At 47.7% G+C, this 24,144-nt stretch overlaps 1 protein-coding gene across 1 annotated transcript in view; it reads left to right on the top strand.

Annotated features, from left to right (window-relative positions):
- The first annotated feature begins 767 nt into the window (after window positions 1-767).
- The window catches only part of LOC144942988 (homeobox protein PKNOX2-like), a 168,763-nt gene continuing 145,386 nt past the window's right edge, over window positions 768-24,144 (top strand). Inside the window, 1 exon segment of the mRNA XM_078870091.1 lies at window positions 768-957. The gene's annotated coding sequence lies outside the window, so the exon portion shown is untranslated.

Consider the following 24,144-nt stretch of genomic DNA (forward strand, 5'->3'; position numbering starts at 1 on the left):
CACAGCGCACCTAGACACACACACAGCGCACACACACAGAGGATACACACAGACACACACACACAGCGGACATACAGACACAGCGCACACGCACACAGACACACACACAGCGCACACACACAGACACACAGCGCACACACACAGACACACAGCGCACACACACACAGACACACACACAGCGCACACACACAGACACACAGCGCACACGCACACAGACACACACACAGCGCACACACACAGACACACAGCGCACACGCACACAGACACACACACAGACACACACACAGCGCACGCACACAGACACACAGCGCACACGCACACAGACACACACACAGCGCACGCACACAGACACACAGCGCACACACACAGACACACAGCGCACACGCACACAGACACACACACAGCGCACGCACACAGACACACAGCGCACACACACAGACACACAGCGCACACACACAGACACACAGCGCACACGCACACAGACACACAGCGCACACACACAGACACACAGCGCACAGCGCACGGGTCGCATCAACATCATCCCCAGCTTGCGCGCGTGCACGATGCCTCCTCCTCCTCCACTGCCTCCGCCACCGCCGCTGCAACCCGCGGCGCCTCTCGCGCGCTGCCTCCTCATTCATATTCACGAGGCTATTTGCGTACGAGGCGACTCCGCGCTTAATATTAATGAGGGCGAAGCTCGCGTAAGGGGAGTGGGAGAGGGGGAGGGAGGGAGGAGGAGGGGAGGGAGGAGGTGCAATGGCAATGGGATGTGATGCTGATGGTGGTCAGAAAACGCAGCGCTGAAACAAATTGGAGGGGAGAGAAGGAGGAGGTGGTGGTGGTGGGAGGAGGAGGATCATCATCGTCGCTACTGCTGCTGCTGCTGCCAGTGCTTGTCGTGGCGGTCACTTCTCTCGAGAGCTCCCATCCCAACCGAGATTGGCATCACATCTGGTAAGCTGGCTGTGAGAGATCGCATCACCGCCAATGCTGAGCCAGGAGGAGCAGTCAGTCAGCTGTGCTTGCTGCTGCTGATGATGATGCCTGGCTTGGGTTATGTTGGTGGTGATGGCTTTTAACTGGCGTTCTGTTCACAAACATCCACCCACGTTTTATTCATTCATGGCTTAGGCTATTTCTCATAATTCGCGTGGCCGCTGTATTGTATTGCTGCTGTTACGGGTCAAGATTTTAGTGTATAGCAGATTGCATTTACGCAACGAGTTGCGTTTAAACTGTCCAAGCGTGTCTGTGTGTGATTTGTGTTTGGGTTTTTTTGTTTTGTTACATATGCAGTGTGTGTGTGTGTCTACTGTAGTTGTTGTTGTTGTTGTCGTGTGCGTGGTCGTGGACACATGAATGAAATGTTGAATGATGTACACGGGTAGGGATGGAATTGTGCCACTGTCGTCGTGTGTGTAAGTAGGAGAGGCACGGCGCTCTGTGTGTGTGTTAGTCTGTGTGTGTGTTAGTCTGTGTGTGTGTGTTAGTCTGTGTGTGTGTGTTAGTCTGTGTGTGTTAGTCTGTGTGTGTGTTAGTCTGTGTGTTAGTCTGTGTGTGTGTGTTAGTCTGTGTGTGTGTTAGTCTGTGTGTGCGTGTTAGTCTGTGTGTGTGTGTTAGTCTGTCTGTGTGTGTTAGTCTGTGTGTGTGTGTTAGTCTGTCTGTGTGTGTTAGTCTGTGTGTGTGTGTGTTAGTCTGTGTGTGTCTGTCTGTGTGTGTGTGTTAGTCTGTGTGTGTCTGTCTGTGTGTGTGTGTCTGTCTGTGTGTGTGTGTTAGTCTGTGTGTGTGTGTGTTAGTCTGTGTGTGTGTGTTAGTCTGTGTGTGTTAGTCTGTGTGTGTGTTAGGTGCTCGCTAACAGCAATTGCCCCTACAGTCTGTTAAGGCTATATGGGGGATCTTTATCTTTGTGTGTTAGTCTGTCTGTGTGTGTGTTAGTCTGTGTGTGTGTGTTAGTCTGTGTGTGTTAGTCTGTGTTAGTCTGTGTGTGTGTAAGTAGGAGAGGTACGGCGCTCTGTGTGGAGGTGCGGGGGGGAGGTTGGGACGGAAGAGCAACAGTTGTGCATTGGGTGAAGTCTGCGTGTGTGTGGTAGTCTGTGCGTGTGTGTGGTAGTGTGTGTGCCTGTGTGTGTGTGTGGTAGTCTTTGTGTGTGTGTGTGGTAGTGTGTGTGTGCCTGTGTGTGTGTGTGGTAGTCTTTGTGTGTGTGGTCGTCTGTGTGTGTGTGGTAGTGTGTGTGTGTGTCTGTGTGTGTGTGGTAGTCTGTGTGTGTGTGGTGGTGTGTGTGTCTGTGTGTCTGTGTGTGTGTTAGTCTCGTCTGTGTGGGGAGCGGTGGTGCATGGGTTAGCGCGCCGCGCTCCGAACTCGGCCACCCGAGTTCGATCCCCGCTCACGGCCATCATCAGTGGCGATTAGCTGAACCCTGTCGTGAGCCTCCCCTAGGTCGACTCGGCCTCATACGAGTACCTGGTGTGGGGTGGAAACATCCCCTCTGGGGAGACAAATGCGGTCGGGCGCGGTGCTGGCCACCCACACCTTTATTGTGTACCGTGCTGACCCTTAATAGGTGCTCGCTAACAACACTTGCTCCCAAGAGCATGTTGTTAAGGCGACACGGGGAAAGTTTGTTGTGTGAGTGAGTGCAGCGTGCGTTCCAAACGCAGGGATGATTGAGATGACGCTATAGCATCGTGACTTGTACACATAGGCTGTGACAATTAGCGTATTTACTGAACAACAACAACAACATGGATTCGAAGCACACCTTTACACAAACGTTAAAGACCCTTATACATGTGTAATTACTACTGGGAAGAAAAAAAACATGCGGCTTCCCAAGAAATCGTCTTTATTTGATTCAAATACTGTCGGTGCCATGCGTCCTGCTTACGTTCGATGATTATCAATCCCCCTTTTAAACGTTAACAGCATTTGCGATTGACAACTTTGATGAAAGCATTGTGTGTGTCCCCCTTGTCTTGTAAGTTGTCTATCGGCAACGCAGCGAAGTCGCTGACAACTTTTTCTCCTTGCGCGTGCGTCAATGGAAGTTGACCCGTGGCGCAGTTAATACCGACTCTCAATGTGTCCATAACATCACTTGCCCTGAAAGGAAAAACATTTATACAATAATGGCAAATGTGTGTGTGTGCTATTAAAACGGGCCATTGCTCGAAACGTCACATCCATTGTTTCTCATTTTGGGGGGGCGGGGGGGTGTGGCAGTGATATTGACACGTGCGTTGAGTTTTTCTTATTTATCACGCAACAAAAGAAACCCCGTGTGGTTAATAGCCACATTTTTGGGTAAGTTGGCCTAGGGCATTAGCAGTACAGTATTGCTGACAAAGGTTATTTATTTTCTCGGTAGTTTAAGGTAAGACGATTTAAAAAAAAACACGACAATGTACAATTTAATTGATTACAAAAAAAACTTAACTTTTTCTCTGTTCGCACTACGACGCAACGCAATATATGATCGAGAGAACCGAAATTATTGTTTCAAGGCCGTATCGTTCTTTCCGGATTATAAGACGCTCACCACCCCAATTCCCCGACGAAATTGTTAAATGAGAAGTTGTCCTGCGTCTCAACGTAAGCCGGGTAGGACTGCACGGGTTCATTTGCGTCCGGCAAGATTTGTTTGAGTCTTGGGGGTGGTGTGCGTCTTAATTTCGGGTTAAAATGGGTTATATCCCTATTCGAAGTGCATTATTCCACGGTACGGGTCGAAAACCAAAATAACAAGAAATATTTTTTTTCGAATTCCGTAACAATAACAAAAAAACAACTCAACATTACAAGAGCCGCAGCAGCAGCAGCAATGTATGTGAATACAACACGATGGGTCTTTAATACATCACGCCACGAAGCCGCAGGTTTTTGCCCGACTCCTTGTGCTACATACAGAGGAATTGATCGTGGAACGGCTCGGATCGTTTTAATAGAACATGCCATGGTTTTGGTTTATAAGTTAAAATAAAAGTGTACGTATATTTTTCCCCGACTGAGAAAGAATACAGATGTCACGTATTTCGATTTAAAGCTTTCGTGACTGCAGGGATTCATCTTCTTGGTTCTTTCGGTAAAGTCACGTAGAATGGAAATAATAAAATAATAAAAAGGAAACATAATAAATGTTTTATTATTGTTTTATTTTTATTATTTTATTATTTCCATTCTACGTGACTTTACCGAAAGAACCAAGAAGAAGATGTCACGTAATTAGGAAGATCGTATTTGAATGCAATTGCTGAACGTTGTGATATGACGGCGTGTAGCCTTGGTGCTGTTTAAAAGGATCTCGACGTAAGCCAATTGCGTTTGTCTCAAAGTCACGCTTACAACTTGAATCTGGAGTGTTTTTTGAACTGTCTTCACACGCAATGGACGTGCGTCTTCCTGTGTGTAAGCCGAATAAGATGGGACCTGTCTCTTCTTCACGACGAGAGCGCGTGTCAGCTGCCTGATGCGAGGGAAAAGTTCATGATCCAATCTGCCTTTGCCTATGTACATGTCAAACGTGGTCGGTGCGGATATGATATTATTATTATTATTGTGACGCTTGCTCTAACCCACGAAAAACATCTCCTGAGTCTCATTACTCTTATTTAGGAGGAATCCTGCAAAACGTTTCACAGTAATTGGCGATGATGATTGATGTATATCACATCCCGACCGAGTTAATGTGCGGGTCGTAAAAAAAATGTAGCAAAATGTGGACCATGACGCCTACACACACACAATGGCTCGCTATTGTGAATGACGGCACGGGACCTTGAACGTCCACTTCTAAGCAGATCGCGAGGAGTCATTTTTATAAAGTAATTTTTGTTACGGCCAACCAGTAAGAGAAACCAGGGAGGGCCGGCCGCTCTGCAACGGGAAATTAATAGAGCTGTCATTTTCATGGCCCTCCTCTTCCCACAATCCTGTATTCAGAGCACTTAAAGGTAATCTACTTATTACGTAAGTGGCGAGATGATGGGCACGGTTGGCTACGTACGGTGCGAAAGATATTCAACACACTTACATTGTGAGTTTTTTTTGTTAAATAGCACAGATCGAAACGTTATAACGATTTTAAATTAACTGACCTTCTGTATCCGTTACTCACGCCTCTTCGGTGTAGCTATCGATGTCTTCTGAATTTCTTCCGCCGTTCCAATCGCATTTAATGTCTAATTGTTTCACGGAAAATTCGTGCAGCCAGTCACCAAGCTAGTTTCGGTGGCTACGGCGCGCGGACACTAACATCCGAGTTGTTGTTGGCGTGGAGAAGGGGCCCAGCCAGCAGCCAGCTTGGAAACTCGAGGCATAGATCACTTTTAAGGGTACTGTAGTATGATGTACCAGCAGTATTAATCGGGGTGGCCGCTGAAATCGAACCGTGAACCTGTGAAACGAGCAGTGAATGCGCTACCACTGGGCCATGTGGACCACCCAAGGACGTACACACACACGTATGACTTCAAATAAATAATGCTATATTTTCAAATCACTCATTGCTGAAATGTGTGATATCATTATGGATAAGTGGTTATCATCGATTGATTTTGGCTGTTAGGTTGTTTTTCATGATACTGTTGTAAGGAGTTTTGAATTATTCGCCGTGTTACTATTGAAATGGGTTGTCCCTCCACCAAACCTTACATTTTCAAATATTTTAATTCAAACTATTTTACCCCAATGCTCCATTGGTGCAGGGATTTTTTTTTACTGCCTCCGATCTCTGTCATCTGATTTTAAGTAAACGTCACGGATCGATTTAGTGATGGGATTAGAAACAGTTGTAAAAGCGAGTCGTCCCCAAACCAGCGTTCTGATGTCTTCATCTCTCTTGGCCGCTGTCCTGAGCAAGTGGTGGAAATTCCACATTCTCATGGTGGACGGGAAATGTTGATTTCCCCACCAACTGATGTTTACTTTACCCAGTAGGAGGACACGATGGGTTGAGCCAACCCAATGTTGGCGTTGACATACACTACACCAGGAATTATGTTTAGGCTGAGGTGACCTAGGTGGAGAAAAGATTGGGATTGAGGTATCATCATGTGCCAACAAGTACTGAAACTGGTTACACACAGTGATTGAAATGTGGAATGACTTCCGTTGGTTGAGGATCATCAATGGAGGTGAACTTCATCAAGTCCTCGTGTTTGGACAGTTGGATTTCACGTGCAAGATATATGCACATGCTCACATGCTAGATGTACATGCAGCACAGCGTGCGAATACACACCAGATATACCTCGCAGCATGCGCTTACAACGTGTTCGCAGCGGTGCTTGCAGAAGTTACAGTCGCACACAGCTCCCCACGTGGCCCACCTGAGTTGGATTTCCGGCAATGGCTGCTGTGATGAGCAAGTGGTACAGTGTCAGACCTGGTTCTGCACCCACCCACACAGCCCAGCTCCCCCACCCCCCCTTCCTTCACCAATCCACACTGACTCTTTACTCTTTGGTTTTTTCGGTAAAGTCACATAGGTAAAAAAAAGTTTTAAAATAAAAAAAAAAGATTTTTTTTTATACCTACGTGACTTTACCGAAAGAACCAAAGTGTATGGAACATTGCAGTCACGAAAGCTTAAGATCTAAACTAAATCCACACTGACTCGTGCAGGCGAAGTATGTTCAAAACGTCCACCATAAAGGGCATGGATGGCGTGGGAGAGGGCCCATTTTTCCAGTCGTGGAAGTTATTTAAAAAAAAAAATTACGATTGATTAAATACAACATACTCGTAACTGGCAGTGAGTGAGAGTCTGTGCCTTTCATCATCATCACGATCCATGGGCAGAAAGCCCATCGGGGTGTCCACTGCACATGCTGTCATTTGATTCCACTTTCCTCTGTCTTGTGCCAATCTACTCGGATATCTTTCTGGTCCTTTCAGTTGGCTTTTTTTGTCTCATTCCATCTATCTCCGTGTTAAATTCCTAGGTTTGCTGATGATGGGGAACCGCATTAAGTGTTTGGCATACAACATTACTCCCACACACACAAGTAAAACGTGCAGACGGGAATTGTTGGGGGGCCAAATTTGAACATTTTAGTTTTAATCGTTTAAATATGTTAAATCTGTAAATGTTTATATAACGTATATTTAACTGGATATTTAACTTGTAACGACTTGCTTCCAAGCCTGTCAATTTTATTAATAGTTACAATTCTCCATCTCCTGAATTATTTTGTGCCAAATTTCAGCTTTGTGGCTCTTTTAGAACGTTATCAGAATTGCCATCAACCATTCGCTCAACTACGATCGTCTAAGCACACGAGATAGCAGCTCTTGCATGTATAAGAGATATCCTTATCTCAATGGGTTGTCAGCCAATTAACTTCTAGATCTTTAGTCAGTCTCGCTGTCTAAGCAGTGAGTGCTTATGTTGATCTGGCACAGTCCGGAATGCTGTTCCTGCATTATTTTGGTATGCCACATTCATCTTGCCTTATTTTGATACCGCTGTGTGTGTGGTGTGTGTGTGGAGTTGTGTGTGTGGTGTGTGTGGTGTTGTGTGTGTGGTGTGTATGGTGTGGTGCTGTGTGTGTGTGTGGAGTTGTGTATGTGTGTGCTGTGTGTGGTGTTGTGTGGTGTGTGTGTGGTGTTGTGTGTGTGTGGTGTTGTGTGTGGTGTGTGTGGTGTTGTGTGTGGTGTGTGTGGTGTTGTTGTGTGTGTGTATGGGAGCGGTGGTGCAGCAGTGTGCACGCTGTGCTACGAACCCGGTGACCCGAGTTCTTATCCTGCTCACGGCCACCAACACCAGTGACGGTTATCTGAACAACTGGTCCTGGGCCTCCCCTAGGTCGGCTCAGCCTCAAATGAGTACCTGGTGCGGCGTGTAAAAAAACATCGCCAATGGGGAGACAAAGGTGGTCGGGCGGGGTGCTGGCCACCCAGCCCCTCGTGTGCCGTGCCGGCCTTCATAGGTGCTCGCTAACAGCACTTGCCCCAACAGTCTGTGAAGGCTACACGGGGAATCTTTGTCTTTGCGTGTGTGCAGCTGTGTGTGTGTGTGTGCGCGCTACGGTGTGCAAAAGATGTGCGTGAATGGTTGCTCGAGTTGCCAGCTATCCCGAATGACGGTATTTAACTGTAGGCCACAATAACATGTGATGATTATTATAGATGGGCGTGCCTTTTACTCTCGTGGTAGTGCCTTACACCGATAAGGCACTGCTCCAAAGCCTGCCAGCACAATTCCAGAAAACATCGAGTGAGAGCTGAAGCTCTGTGCCTCGGTAACGTGTGGTCGGTCACCTGGGAGATTTGAGCTTGCGTATTTGTTGTTTACAAGCACGTCGTGATCGGGCGGTGAGGAAAAGCTTTATTTTCTTTACAGTTACCCAGAATTCTTGATCATATTTCAGACACAAACCAGGGACACACCTTTATAAATCCTTTATATTAAGTTTGCTTGCTTGCTTAGGACCGTGCAAATCTTTCGGTCGTTTTTTAACCCACTTCCCGTGATCCAATCGAGCTGACATTTTACACACACACTCGTTGTGCGTGACAATGCATTTTTGTGAAAAAAATGTTTCCAAAATTTTATACTGTTTAGGGGAAAAGAAAAGATTTAATTACCAATTGTTTAATGCTGCCAGACAATCATCTGACCCATAGGTGGCAGCCATCTCAAGCCAGAGGACGAGAGGACTCTAGCCGCCACGCATATAAAGGATTTATAGTGAAAAACTTTGTTTTTACGGGTTATACTTGTTCTGAATTCTATTCGCCAACTCGGTATGTGTGCAGGTAACGCCTTGTTGTGTGCGTGCGTTGCATGATAACTCCTCTTGTCCCGTGACCCTATTACCTGAGAGTCCTATTATCCGCTGCAGCTGCAGCATCCGCACAAAACCCTATTATCCGCTTCCCTACTACTGTCCGCAGATAGTAGGAATATTGACCCTGCAGACATATATAATAGGATCAGCAATATTGGTCCTCCACATCAACACAGACGAGGGGGAGTTATGCATTTAAAGCAAGCGACAAAGCAGGCGGGTTTAAGCACCCGTACTCGGATTCTAATTTGCTTGGCAAGAGATCTAACAAAATTTCCTTTGCTTCAATTTACGTTTGTACGTGTTCAGAACTCTTATTTTATTTGTGTGGTTTTATTTGAACTAAAACGCGAGCCCGATGCAGCACACCACCCACGATACGTGTACATAACTTTATCAATCCACTGCTAGATGAGAGAATGCCTTCCCCCCCCCCCCCGCATGTCACGGATTGCGGGGTCGGCTGACTTCGTGTCGGCTGGTGAAAATGCGGATCACAGACGTGTGGGTGAGAACAGCACCACAATGTGTGTTTCACTACAGTGCCCTCGGCTGCTCATGACACAGCCCCCCGTGACAGCTGGTACCCCCTGTTCTATGCATGGTGGCCACCCATCCAAGCACTATCCAGGCGCAAATCAGCTTATCTACCGAGATCTGGCAGGATCAGGTGTATTCTGGGTGATTTAAGTTTAATTGGGCAAGGGTTTAAAAAAAAAATACACTCAGGGCCCATCCATAGGGAGGGGGTGTGGGGCCCGGGGTAAACCACACCGTGTGAGCCCCCCCCCCCCTTGATGCCTTCAGACTAAAGCGGAAGTATTACATCTGACGCCGTGACCTAGAAGCGCGGGGCCCCCCAAAGTGCGGGGCCCGGGGCAGTCGCCCCATTCTACCGAATATGACTGCAGGGATTCATCTTCTTGGTTCTTTCGGTAAAGTCACGTAGAAGGAAAATAATAAAATAATAAAAATAAAACATCATAAAATAATTCTCACGACGTTTCGGCCACAACGCAAGCAACCGTCTTCAGGTGGAGAACAGGTCTGTCAGACTCTGCCTTCTCGACAGACCTGTTCTCCACCTGAAGACGGCTGCTTGTGTTGTGGCCGAAACGTCGTGAGAATTATTTTATTATGTAAAAATTATTAGTTTATTATTTTCCTTCTACGTGACTTTACCGAAAAAACCAAGAAGATCTACAAACCTGTGGGGGTTTGTAACCCTGCCAGCTCACAGGACGTTTGTTTTAAAATCGCAGCACAGGCTGCAGGCCCACTTGTCCACAATGCTCAGTGACCAGCAACAAACAGCACTATTACAGATATAGATTTTATTTATTTCAGCAGAAGGGCCCATTCAGCTGTTAGGCGCTATTCAATGGGCATCATGCGACGGTGCAGATGTTACGCGGTTCATATCTTGGTTACCATCACATTCTAATAGTTGTGTTGTGGCCGAAACGTCGTGAGAATTATTTTATTATGTTTTATTTTTATTATTTTATTACTTCCCTTATACGTGACTTTACCGAAAGAACCAAGAAGATGATTATAATAGTTGTTTATTACAAGTGGTAATAGTTAAGAGGTAACAAGAATGTGTTTTTGTCTCTATCCAAATTTATCGAGGGTATTAAAAGAACTTGGGAAACGAGACAATGGGAGTGAATTCTGGAGTGGAGCAGAGTGAGGGCAGATGCAGAAATAGAATCATTGTGACTTGCAGTGCGGCGGTGGTGGTTGTGGTGGTGGTTGTGGTGGTGGTGGTTGTGGTGGTGGTTGTGGTGGTGGTTGTGCTGGTGGTGGTTGTGGTAGTTGAACGCGGTGTGCGGGATGAGACAAAACGGTCGGTGTTTGGTAGACCGAGTCCTCAACACTGGCGAAGCAATCGACGAGTGAATGTCACCGGAACAGTAACCGTGGGTCGCAGTAGCAGCGATACAAGAGTGATAAATGGGCGACTGACCACCGATTAGCGAGTGCCTGGCCTGAAGCGGGAGAGGGCTGGATCCGAATCAACCCCGTCTCCTGTACGGTCGATTCTATCGGCGTGGTTAGGACGGAACTGGGTCCTCCACCCCAGACATGAAACCGGTGTTGCAACTTCGGGCAAATCTGTGCTTTGCTTGGCAGTGCTGATTGTTCTGAGTTGGAGAAGCTCTATGGACATGGACAATAGCCCGTGCTAGTTTGTAACTGAAGACACTGGTAAACAATAGTGACTCTAGCTTCTGGCTCGGAGCAGATGACTAGTCGGACACTGCAAGGGATTTTGGTTTGCTTGGCACCAGGTTCATGTGAATAAACTCGCTCAAGTGCCCATAAAAGTCACAAAGACAAAGATCCCCCGTGTAGCCTCAACAGACCGTTGGGGCAAGTGCTGTTCGGAACACGAGAGGCTGGGTGGCCAGCGCCACGCCCGACCGCCTTTGTCTCCCCAGTGATGATGTTTATACACCGCACCAGGTGCTCATTTGAAGCTGAGTCAACCTAGGCGAGGCCCAGGACCAGTTCGGATAATCGTCACTGGTATTGGCTGTGAGCGGGAATCGAACTTTCGCCGCCGGGTTCCTGATGTAGCGCGTGTGTTAACTGCTACACGCACACACATATCCTCCGCTCGAGGTCAAACACAAGTCAATTTGTACCGCTTGGGATAGACGTTAAAGCGAGCATCGTTCATTATTCAATTAGCGATGGGTGCTGCCAAAAGCAACGTCTTACCCTTAAAACATTTTCGGGGCAAACAAATGAGAGCTTTCAGAACACAGGTGACGGAACTTGGGTTTCTGCGATGTGGCGATGTATTACCTCTCCAGGATCGTATCGTCCGTTTCGCAAAACTATCGTCATATCGCGACAAAGTTATTTAGGAAATAACAAACTCGGTAATTAAAGCTGTGCGTAAATAGCGACGTGAACGGATGTTTTGCGAATCGCTTTGCAGAGTAATTGGCGGAATGGCAATTGTATGATGTAATTGTAGTCAGGGTAATTGTAAAATCGTGATTTTAGTGTAACTGACGGCACGTGCGTTAGAGGCGTTATCGCTCTTAATGGTTAGAAGATGTACGGCAGGAGTGCGCTATGCAGTTGAACTTTTTCATTATCTCTTTTTCATTGTACTGGAAGCATTCCAAAAACACGAAAACGTTGCACTAAAACTCTCCGCAATAAAACCCCTACAAGTTAGGTGAAACTGATGCCTTGACAGTCGTCAACGTGGCGAAAAGTTGGTATCGTATCATGAAAGAGAATATCGCGGCAGCTCTCGTCACGAGAACCATGTCGGACTTGGTGGTGATGCCAGCGAGGAATTGGGAGCGCAGGATGGTAAGCCGCTTGTGTGCGGACGGAACACCGGGCGGTTAAAATTCAGAAATTTCACACAATACAAGGTGTACAGCTGGTGCATCTGCCAGTCATCTCAGTCAGCCAACCAACCCAAGGCACCTGGGCCTGTCCCGTGACCTCCTGTCAGTGAGCCTTCGACACTTCACCTCGCCTCAAAGTGGTGACGTCACCGTCACGTGTCTCTTTCCCCATGGCCGCGTGGATTTTTCTCTGGGTCCTCCGGTTTTTCCTCCACATTTAGAAACATGCGCGCAGAGTATTTGGCTGCTACTATAAATTTCCACACGACGATAAGCCACTTCGTATTTTAAGGCCAGGTCGCTCATGAAAATAAGCTTTTCAGCTCCGTGGGCCTTACCTGGTAAAAAAAAAAGTTGCATTTTTTTGTTTAGTTTTAGTGGTGAATGGCGGGTATTGGTGCTTGAGGCTGTTTTGTGGCTTCTGATGGGAGTGATTTCGCGGTTGGGGTTTCAAGGTGCCTTTTGTTTCCAGCCCCGAATGTGTTTGAGGAATACGCGCCCACTCTCATCTTTTAATGTTGTGCAACGCCTTTTGAGGTTTGCGGGACCCATATTTTTTAAACTCACCTTTGCGTGAAGGTGAGTTTGAATATTCGCCGGCATAAATATATATTTTTATTCTTATCAATTAACTTTGTTTTTCAATTGTGTGCATTTTCAAGCAACCGCTGGTGTATTGCTGCAGCGTCAGCCAGGGTAATGGGTTGAGGTTGGTGTTCGTTAATAATATGAATCCACGTAATTTACGTAACCAGATCTGTTCTGTGACCAGAGACAAATTACGTGCGTAGTCTTTTGAAGTAATTATTCTCCACTTCAATTCAATTGCAGACACACACCCATGTTCAACACATTAGTAAGTAAATAAATACACACTGGAAATGTCACGTAATAGTTTTCTTTTTTCGGTGATTAAATTAATAGTGTCTCTTCAGCCAAGAAATTGAGACACGTGAGAAAGTAGACGAAGCAGAGGTGAGACAGGAGCGGAAGGGATGGCAGCAGCGAGACGGTGACATCACAGAGTTCAGAGGTCACGACTGCAGCAGAGCAACTGGGGAAAGGTGGGAGTGGAAGAGAATGCGGGAGGAGGATTTTAAAACTATGAAACTATTTAAATTTTACCAGGTAAAGCCGACTTGGCCACAAATGATTGCTCAACAAAGTGGCTCATGATCTGGAAATGTACAGCAGCCAAATACTCTAAAGCCATGTTGTTTACAAATGTGGAGGGGAAAAACAGGAGGACCTGGAGAACAATCCACGCGACCACGGGAAGAGCATGCAAGCAGGCATCAGGATTGGGATCGACCCCCCCCCCACCTCCTGCTTACCAGGCGAGGGAGTTAACATCTGACCACCGTGGCACTGGGGAGTTGCACGGCAACAACAAAAAAATCCTAGAAATGCCCAGCAAGTCTCAGGACTCTTTTGTTGTAGCAAGTTCCTTCCTTTTGGATGCATGGGCAATGTATATTTTTTTTTAATTTGTGTTTTGCACAGGCGAGTTAACTGGTGAGTACGCGGAATAACACCTACACCTCAGGAGTTGATAACACTCAAAAATGTCCAGCAACCCGCTTGCTGTCCTGCCACTTAATCTCTACCCCCCCCCCTCCCCCCAGACTCGTCGTACATTATGATGGGTTGATTTAAAGTCTCTTGTCTGGGTAACAAAACAAAACAATTACACCATTCGGCAAAAAAAGGGATTACTCATTGCAAAACAATTCAAAACATACTCAAGCTAGACACGTCACCGACTTTTTTGAAGAAGCGCGAGTGAGATTGACCAGGACGCGTCGCTCGAGACGGCGATGATGGCCGGGTGGCGAAGACCGACGCTAGAGTGGCATCCAACGGAGCGATCTCTCGCCCGGGAGGGAATCCACTGCGCTGACGGAACGGTGAGATGAGCTCGTGCGTGGGAGCTCGAGAGGGGATGGAGTCGTGAGATGTGGCGATGGCTCGGCGGGCGGGCGGCCGGTTCATTCAGCAGTGGGGATGGATGATGGCCGATGATGGAAACAATTCAACAAGCAAACTTGTAACAAAGGACGGGATCCGTACGTGACCGTACGGTACTGAAACGCTTTGTGACATATACAGTACGGTATGTGTGTATACTCGATACAGGTAGGTCTGAAACATCTCTGCTTCTGTTCCGCAGCGCGCGTCGCGCGGGCAGCGATGTTTGCGCAAAATGTCAGCACCCGCCTCCGCGGAGCGCTGGAGGTGCCGCAGGCCAGCGGCACAATCCAGCCTACGAAAACGAAACAGCCCCACGCAAGCGGGCCACTTTGAATTCGGTGTCGTGCGTAAGCAGAGGGGTATCGGCAGCGGTAGCACCGAGTTCCCCCCGCCACGACCCTTCCCCTCCCCCCCCACCTGTGCGTGCATCTGTCCGGCCCAGCGTGGTGTCCGCGTGTCGACAAAGAGGCCACCGGCCCACCGCCGCGCGTGCAGGTGCTTATTTTGCACCACACGGCCATGGATTTTATTTTGCTCGCTCGCTGGCGAGCCGGCGCACGAGCCAATGGCGCTGCCGCCGCCACCACCGCGAATCAACTTTAACGCTCCTCGTTTGAAGGCTGCCTTGCGCTCGCTCGCTCGCCCCCCCCCGCCCCCCGCCCCCCCACCGGGACGTTAGAGCCTCGAAAGTCGAAAGTGCCGCGTGCCGGCGGACACGGCCGTTTCGTACGCTGCTCCCCATCGCCTACGAGGGAATGTTCAAGGATAGGTTTCAGTCGGCAAGGGTGTGGGAGTGGTGGCGCTCTCTTTGTGGTTCACAACGGCCGATCCAAGTTCGAGTCTCAGCCAAGGCTAACGTCGCTGGCGAGTGGCATATCACGAATCTGTCTTGGGGAAAAGTGGGGGGGGGGGGGGTCGGCAAGATGTGGCTCCGGAGCCACATCAACGACAACGACCCCCCGTGACGCTTTTTAGTAATGGCCGTCGTATCGTGTTCACGCGCATTGCGGCTCTTGAAATTGAGATTTTTTAACCATACTCTTAGTTTTTTCGGTAAAGTCACGTAGGTAAAAAATGGAATTAAAATTTATAAAATTTAAATAATACAAATCACGACGTTTCGGAGGCAACACAAGTCTCCGTCATCTCATCACTCGATGCAGCAAATCTGGCTGTGACGGTCCCACCTGATGACGGAGACTTGTGTTGCCTCCGAAACGTCAAAATTTTAATTCCATTTTTTACCCACGTGACTTTACCGAAAAACCTAAGACTATGAATCCTTGCAGTCACGAAAGCTTCAAATCTAGGATTTTTTTAACCAATTCGAAAAAAATGGTTGTCAATCACTGGGCATGGGCATCTCACTGCCTCCCTCCTCCCCACCCCCTCACTTCAGCATCCCACAGTTATATACGTGGTGAAGTATGGTCAAACAATCCCCATACTGGGTCATGACGGGCATTGCATTGGGAAGGCCTTCATCAAGCAGTAGATTGACAATGGGCTTAAAATATTGATTATAGCCTTAAAACTGATTTGCCTACTCGGAATATCTCTCTACTCATTGTAATATTATTTTATTTATCTTTTTTAGCTTTTCCATTGGAGATAATTTACATTAATCGTTATTTTACCATTGAGCACTTTTTCTAAGTTTTTTTTTTACAATAATAGAAATGATTTGTCCGGGAAAGCCTCACTGAGTCGCAATGCTCTTTTTTCTGGCATTGTGTATGAATCCATTTTTAAGGATAGTTTTGGGTGCGGGAGGAAACTTGACTATCCGGAGACAATCCACACAGATACGAGGGGATGATGCTTAGAGGTGCACACAGATGGGTTATTGTGAACCCCACTCTGTGTACTGCCATTTACCTGGCAACCTTGCAAGTCCAGCAGGTTTGGGAGTTGCACAAACAATCTCTGTAACCCTTGCCTCGAACACGCCAGACAATCCCGCCCTCCAATAGACTCGTGGGGATGGAGGCCTTGATTAATTCGACCCAAGAGCTTTAGACTTAAACGGCTAAGTGTGCCTGCCTGGGAATGATACAAAAGTACACGGTATCTAACGCCCTGGCCTCCTTATGCTGTCCGAGACATTTTATCGTGCTTATGTCACAAATAACCGGGCAGATTAACTTGACACATTTCGATGATACACAGATCACATGTGCACGGAATGTGCAGAATGAAAGGCATTCATTTTTTTAGCATTTTTTTTCTGTTTTCCATCAAGCCGGTTTTAATTCCTTGTTATTATCACCGTTATTTCTCTCACATGGCGGCGCCATGATAAATGTAATGACCTCCCAGGCAGAGAGAGTGCTTGGTCTTACAATGAAGCGGGAACCGCTTGAATTGCACGGCAATTTACTCTGCGAAAAAATGTAGAAAGTTTAGCTGCAGGGGTGGTTCAAAGTGAGTGTGCCCCTTGGGCTAAAAAAATTAAAGACATTTTCTTGACGAATCGACTACTTTAGATTTTTTTCGTACCATTAATCTATGAACATGCCCAATTTTAAATTTTCACATCTTCGTCACAAGAACAAAGCTGCAGTGCTTCGGTCAATTTGTGCTTACGGTTTTTTGGGCATGGTGTACATCTTGTTTTTGTCGTAGCCAATGCAATGCTCCGAATTTTTTGTTTTTGGGTCGGGCCACGGGACATTAGTTGTATATACCTCGTGTCATCATCACTCGGTTCCCGAGTTCATTAGCTGATGAAGCTCAAAGCAGTTTGAGCCAAAGGTCAGTTGTGAAAAAGGCTTAAGCCCCCATTTAGGAGGATCCTGATTGGCCAGAACTTGATCGATACACTGGCACTTGTGATGAATGTCTTTGTAAACGTCACAACCTTGTCAGGAGCTTGGCGACAGTAATTACAAGTATCTTGGCATTAGACTACCACGTGGCAGAACCAAAATACAACTACGGATCATTCTCCATCGTGCGACTGCGTAGGTTTTCATGTTTGTGCTGTACAGCTCTGATGTCACGCTGCGTGTCCCACAACCAGAAGACACGTCGTCGTCATCGTCTTTGTACCACTATTGATTTATAGACACGTTTTTGTACATTATTTTGCTATGAATGAAAAGAAGAGCAAGATGATGCCCGGGGGTGGGGAATCTGTGACAGAACGAGCGCCACAAAATACTCGTGAGTTCTGCAAAGAGCCAAGGAAATATATAAAATCTATCATAAAACTTTAATTCATTATTCTTTGCTTCTGTGATAGTGTGTGGTTCGTTATGGCCCTTCGATAGAGCCGCATGCGGTGGCTTAATAAAGAGCCACCGAATGCAGCTAGGGAGACCCCAATTGTCCACTGCTGCCCTATACGAACGGTCTGCTCTTGCAAGGCATCGCCTCTAGAGCACTGCCAATGCTCGTGCTGTAATATGAACACACGCGTTTGTCTGTAACGCTGGGTGGATGCAGAATAAACATCGTATATCCAACTCGCCGGGGACTAAGGTATAGGCAGATATGTAAACATCTGAAAATGACAGTTACATCATCATCATCACGCACACATTTTTGTGTGTGTTTAGTTTGTTGTCCTTTCCCCACATCTTCGATTAGCACGGTTGGCTATGTACGGTGCGAAAGAAGTCCAACATGCAGTACATACATCGATATATATATAAAATCGCAAATCTGTCTGTCTCTCTGTGTGTCTGTCTGTCTGTGTGTCGCCGGACCATATGCAGTTTCATTGGACGACCGGCGCGAAACACTGTGGTTGCTCCTGGCAATGGGTAGCGACGCATTCGCTGCAGGGTGGACGCCATTTTTAATTCCCGTTAAAAATATGCGCACGCATTAAAACGCGACTCTGAGGTAAATTCATCAAAGTTTCACGTCCTCTTCACTCACCCCCCACCCCACTGTGTGCAATTACTATTATAGGGTCGGTAGATAATAAAATTATAGCGATTAGACAGTATTATTGTAGCGCGGGGGGGGGGGGGGTAACGGCCCCAGTACCCAGCCTCAGCCGGGTGGGCAATCTAGGCGAGGCCGGAGGCTCTGCAAGGTACTAGGCCTCGACACCCCACCCGTGTCAAGCGACGACTTTGTGGTATAAACTCGATATACCCAGCGTTGCCCGGGGGGAAAATACATTTAAAATCTTCTGAAAACTTTCAAACATTACATACCAATGAAAAAACAACTGTGTAATTACTTTTAAACCCGACGCGCCAAGAATCGATTCTTTAAATGTTGACTGTACAAATAGTCATTAAGCTGGGTGAGCGTACTGGCAGTCTATAATGTAGACTGTAGCCTGGTTATTAAGCTGGGTGGGTGTACTGGCAGTCTATAATGTGGACTGTAGCCTGGTTATTAAGTAAAGTGAGTCAATTTGTAACACGTAGGCTTTCGCGACCATTATTCATAAACAACGTTATTGGGTTTAGATCGCCTTATTTATTAATGTGTTGTAACCCTCCACCACCCGACACGGCCAATCAGTAAAAAGTGTCACGTTGATAAAAGACTAATAGTTCACTGCTTTAGCCCACCGGTGTGTTGAAGCGTGAAACCACAACAATTACCATGTCAGAGTACGACGTTTCGCTGATGCTGGATGCAATTACCAGCGAAACGTCTTACTCAAAAATTGTCTGTTCGTCTGTGTACGCTCGCTTGCGAGGGATTTGCCGGGAGGCACGTCCCGTGCCCCGCGATGGGAATAGGCATGTCAGTTTTTTTATCCGTCACCTTTAAAGTGGTTTAATGATCGATTTAGTGTTATTCAACTTTATTTATTTATTTCATCTGTGTATATATGTAAGGTTATTAAGAAATATATTTTTCACCCGGGCAACGCCGGGTACTTCTGCTAGTGTGTATATACAAATACAACGATCCCCTGTATAGCTTGAACAGTCTGTTCGGACAAGTGTTGTTGGTGAGCACCTTTTACTGGTTGGAACCTCCTGATTACCACCAGCCCACAGGGGATTATTGTGTCCGTCGTGCATGGGAGGGGTGGGGCTGGGTGGAGGGTGGGGAGGGGTTGGGTGGGGAGGGAGGGGCCGGGAGGGGAGGGTGAGGAGGGGCTGGTTGGGGAGAGTGGGGCTGGGTGGGGAGGGGAGGGTGGGGAGGGCCTGGGTGGGGAGGGTGGGGAGGGGCTGGGTGGGGCTGTGTGGGGGGAGGGGTGGGGCTGGATGGGGAGGGGCTGGTCACCCCGTGGTGCCCTTATAAAACTCAACGTTTAACCTACTCACGCCGGCTTGTGCCCGCCCTCACAGTCGGGCATATTTGCGGAATACACCACGCCGCCGTTGACCCTGGCCATTGACCGAGCAACCCAACGTTCCTACCAGCTCCCTCCGCAGGAATGTGTTCGTACGTAAGACACTGGTCCCCGACGTGGGAAAGTGGAGTTTCCAAACCCGTGCCCAGAATTGCCAACGTGCATGAGCAGCGCTCCACAAAAAACAAAAAATCCAAGTAAAAGAACAACTTAGTCTACGACACAGTTTTTCCACCTTTAGTGAAAGATGTTAAAAACGAATTTGCATTCTACAAACGCCTCGTGCCACCCTGAAAAGAGCACCGAACCATAAATGCGCCAACGTGGATCTCATTAATAAATGGAGGAGCCAAATTATTTAAAATGTTCTAACCCGCATTTGGAAATACTGTGCAGTCGTCTGGGTGTCTTCGCGGTGGCTCTTGTCGCGTAGGAATAATTTGCCAGTTCAGCGACAACATCGTTTGGGAGGACACCCACCGAGCTGTAACGAAGACGCCACCGTGACAGCGTCGCGTGTCAGAAACGCGGCAACCAGAGCCGATAATTAGGTAATTATTCTTGAGAACGAAAAGTTTTTTTTCGTGGCGTGAATGTATTTACGTAATTAGTTTTTAGCAACGATTCAACAACAAGGCCTGTTGATGCTGCAAATGTGACTGTTTATAGACTGGAGAGAAGAAAATAAAATCTATTCTTAACGGCAATGGCATTTAAAACAGTTTCCTGTTTTGTTAAGTACAGAACTTTTTACGAAAAATCAAATGCGCAGCCCTGTAATTGCTGGCGGAGGGGCCTCCATGAGAGGGTAATTGGCCTACTCCTCCCAACACGTTAACCAGGGTGTGTTGGAAGAGGTACCCACCCTTTACCCCACCACCAGGCGTCCTCCCGATCGGCTCGCCTGCGGTGAATCCATTTAAACTGCTGGGTCAACGGAGTCGACGGGGTGCGGGGGGAGATTGAGAAACTCGCTACCACCGATTTATCTTCCGCACCGGAAGCTGGGATCGAACCGCGACCTCTGGATTGCAAATCCAGTGGTGCCGCTGCTAGTCGTTATGCCAGGGCAGCAACCCCCCCCCCCCCCCCCCCGCTTTCAAATCACGATTAATGCATCTCCACGCAATTACCGAAATAAAAAATAATTGGTTGACTCAATTTCATTAGAATTCTGTGTTGCGGCCTTTGAAAAAGAGTCGGAGAAAATGCGAGAGCCACCAGTAGACGTGCAACATGACAAGCTGATAAATAGGTGGGGTGAGCAGCGTGCCATCTTCTCTCCTCCGGCTCTGTTTGAGAAGCCACAATTAACCCTCTCCCGTTCTGAGACGTCTGCAAGTTGCAGGCTTTGGGTTCCTGTTCACCGCTGAATCTCGCAACGTTAATTGTATTTATAGAGGCGTAGCGCCATCAATTTCAAAGACGTTGTACTCACCGCAGAGAACTGTAGCGACAAGACCGCACACTGTGATAGCTGGCGCCAAACTGTGCCACATGTCTTCCTGCATGGCCTTTCACTTATGCTTTTGTTCTGATGACGTGCACGTAATACGTCCACGTCGCTTCTCAAAAAGAAGCTAATTGCTTAGCCGGTTTTTATTAACATCGTAAAATGAAAGTAGTTGAGTTTTGTTTGTTTGTATTTTTTTCTCCTATAACTTGCACTCCTATCGTGATTTTATATTGTTTGTAACTTTCCGACCCCGTGCCCCTACCTGACAGCTGTGAAAAAGAGCTTCATAGCTCATCGGATTTCTCCAGTATAAATACAGATTCTGATTCTGAAACTGAGCCAAAGCACCTTCAGGGCAGAAGCTGAGTGCTGCCCCAGTGAGGTCACATCCACCGGGCAGCGTGCCTGCGGATAAAGGTCGTGGAAGTGATGCGACCAGTCCCCCAAAGGGAGTTTGCGTGACGACTTTGGCCTGCTGCGCTTGCCGTGCGTCGATTGTGCTCGGAGACGATTTGAGTTGCACGGCGTACTGCTGTGGTAGTCGTGGTGCTGGTGGGATGTTGTGGGGAGCGGTAGCATAGCAGGCGGCTCGCTGCGACCCGAGTTCGATTCCCCGCTCACGACCAACTTCGGTATCAATTATCTGAACCGGTTCTGGGCCTTCCCTAGGTCGACTCCGCCTCAAATGAGTACCTGGTGCGGTGTGTGAACATCGCCGCTGGGGACGCAGAGACGGCCAGGCGTGGTGCTGGCCACCTTACCCCCTCATGTGACCTTCCGACCTTCAAAGGTGCTTGCTAACAGCACTTGCCCCAACGGTCTGTTAAGGCTACACGGGGGATCTCTTTGTCCTTTGATGGGATACAGGACAGAGCGGGCGACGCAGCATGCTATGCATGCGACCCAAAGAGCCGGACTTAATGTCATTGTCCCAGCTGCTAAGGGAACCCCTCCTCGAGGCAGGCCCGGTACGAAATGAACAAACACTGGCATGGCGGTGCAACTTGCGAAGAAATTAACGATGCCTCATTGAGATTTCGTGGCAGCCAGGCATCCGCGCCGCCCACCGCTGACTGATCCTGGGTCCTGATCCGCGTCTCTTTTTGATGCCTTTGATCAAACCGGGTCCTCAAGTCAAGTGAGCCGACGGTTTCGGCATGCTTGCCGATAACTGAACGAATTAAAATAAATACATTAAAACCCTTCTCATTAAATTAGGGTTTTCACTTAGGTTGTTTTTTAGGTTCCAGCTGTTGAAAGTTTTTGAATAAAACTCCAGTTATAGTTTAAATTTTTTTAAAGCAACACCTCCTGGTGTGCAGATGAAAAAAAAATGTCACTTGAAGGGATTTCGGAAGCAGTTCTGTGAAGTGTATTTCTACGGGGCTGATTTCGAACGCAGCGGGAGCCAGGGGTTGGAGGGAGTCCACACACATCCTACGGCTCGTGGTGTGACGCCCAAAGCGCAATCGGGATAAAATTGTGGGCGGGTGGAGGGGACGGAGGCTGTGGCGGCGTGGGTACAACATTTTTTTTTAAAGGTCGCTCTCGGGTGGCTTTGTTTTTGCGGTGACCCACATTTCCGTGCGCCATTTGTGGTAAACATTGGCCTCTCTCTCGTGCCATCTCGTCTCTGTGGTTGTCCTTGAGGGGGGGGGGGTCGTCTCTGGGTACAAAGCTTCGTGTTTTCAAAAGGGGGGGAAGTACCCAGTGCTTCGGGGCCCGGTTAAAAAAAAAAGTCTCCTCGTTTGTTTGAGGCTCATGGAAACAGATTTGAGGTGCGCTACATTAAAGCCCTGTTTATGTAAATATTGCAAATGAAATGGGCTTGTTTGAAGAGACGCTTGTAATTACACATTCACCCGAAGGTCCCGACGTTTGCCGAGGCTGCGCATCCGCACGCAGCTGCCGATCCGCGGTCGAACTCGCCTGGGCTTTAAGACGAGGGGTAAAGGTGCAGCCCTGCAATTGCTTTGCCCACGCCACCTAGCAGGTAGAGGCCCTTCTGCCAGCAGAGGGGGCCCTAGAGAGCCTCCTCCTCCTCGACCGGAGGATCTGCAAAACCTGCGGCTCCGAAGCCGCGTGCGGCCATTTGAGTGACCGCTTCGTGACGTCCCGTGTTCGCGTTGCATTGTGGCTCTTGAAACAATTGAGTTGTTGACCGAATTCGAACAAACATGGCTCTTCTCACTACGAGACCTCCTTTAACAGTGGTAAAATATAGTAATAGGTTTTTACCCTTTCAACTGGTACAAAAACTGGTTATTGCAAACATGATGTCTTGTATAAAGGTGTCAGTTTTTGTACCAGTTCAAAGGGTAAAACCTATTACTATGGCTCTTCTCGTTTATTTTGGTTGTTGACCCCTTGACCTGGAGGGCATTCGGCCTACTGTTCCACGCCGGCTAGACGTCTCGGCTTTAGACAATTCTCTCCCCGCTCCACTCAAGCCGTGATCCGGTGACTCGCAATGATTCCGTACCGGTAACTTCATTTTTGTTGTTGTCATTTTCTCCTCTTCGTCTGTTTTGCAGTTTTTCACGTCCGTTCCGTCTCGCCCCGACCGTTAGCATGCGGCTAACGGTCGCAAGTAATTTGCATACGCAGCCGACGGTTATTTCTCGCCTAATGAGATGAATGGATCACAAATTTAAGAATTCGTTTTAATTGCCAAATGTATTGATTGATTGATCACCACGTGCCCGGTGTAGACGATAGCTAGGCAATTCATGGGCACGGATCGCCGCAGCGGCGATGAAAACAAGTAAAGCTGTGCTTACAGGCGTATATCCGTCGTATGCACAGTGTGCACACTCTTCATGTCGCGTTTTGGGTAGTCGGCACGTTCATTGGTGAGACACATTTACAGCAAATGTTTGTGCCCACTGCGTTGGCAGCTGGCGGTGGGTGGCCAAGCACATTCGGCAGTGCCGTCATGATGAGGGGTGTTTGAGTTTGCCTTGATCGAGGGGTGTTTGAACTGCCCAGGTTTGAGCCACTGGCCCGCCACTTGACCCCATTTGAAGAACGACGAATGTCGAAAAGAGAGGGCCCTTAGCCCCTCCTGTAAGATCGACAGTTCACCAGCATTGATTCGAGCAAGCCCGAGTTCTGCTGGTGAGACACGGTATGTCAAAAGAGTTTTGGTTGACTTTAAATCAACGCTCACTGATATTATGCACTCCCAAAAGGTTGTGCGGCTCATGGGTTGTCTAAGAAATCATTTTCATTATTTTTTACTTCAAGAGACGGGATATACAAAGGGACGAGTATTGTCT

The sequence above is a fragment of the Lampetra fluviatilis genome, chromosome 29, assembly GCF_964198595.1.
Source record: "Lampetra fluviatilis chromosome 29, kcLamFluv1.1, whole genome shotgun sequence".
Taxonomy (NCBI): domain Eukaryota; kingdom Metazoa; phylum Chordata; class Hyperoartia; order Petromyzontiformes; family Petromyzontidae; genus Lampetra; species Lampetra fluviatilis.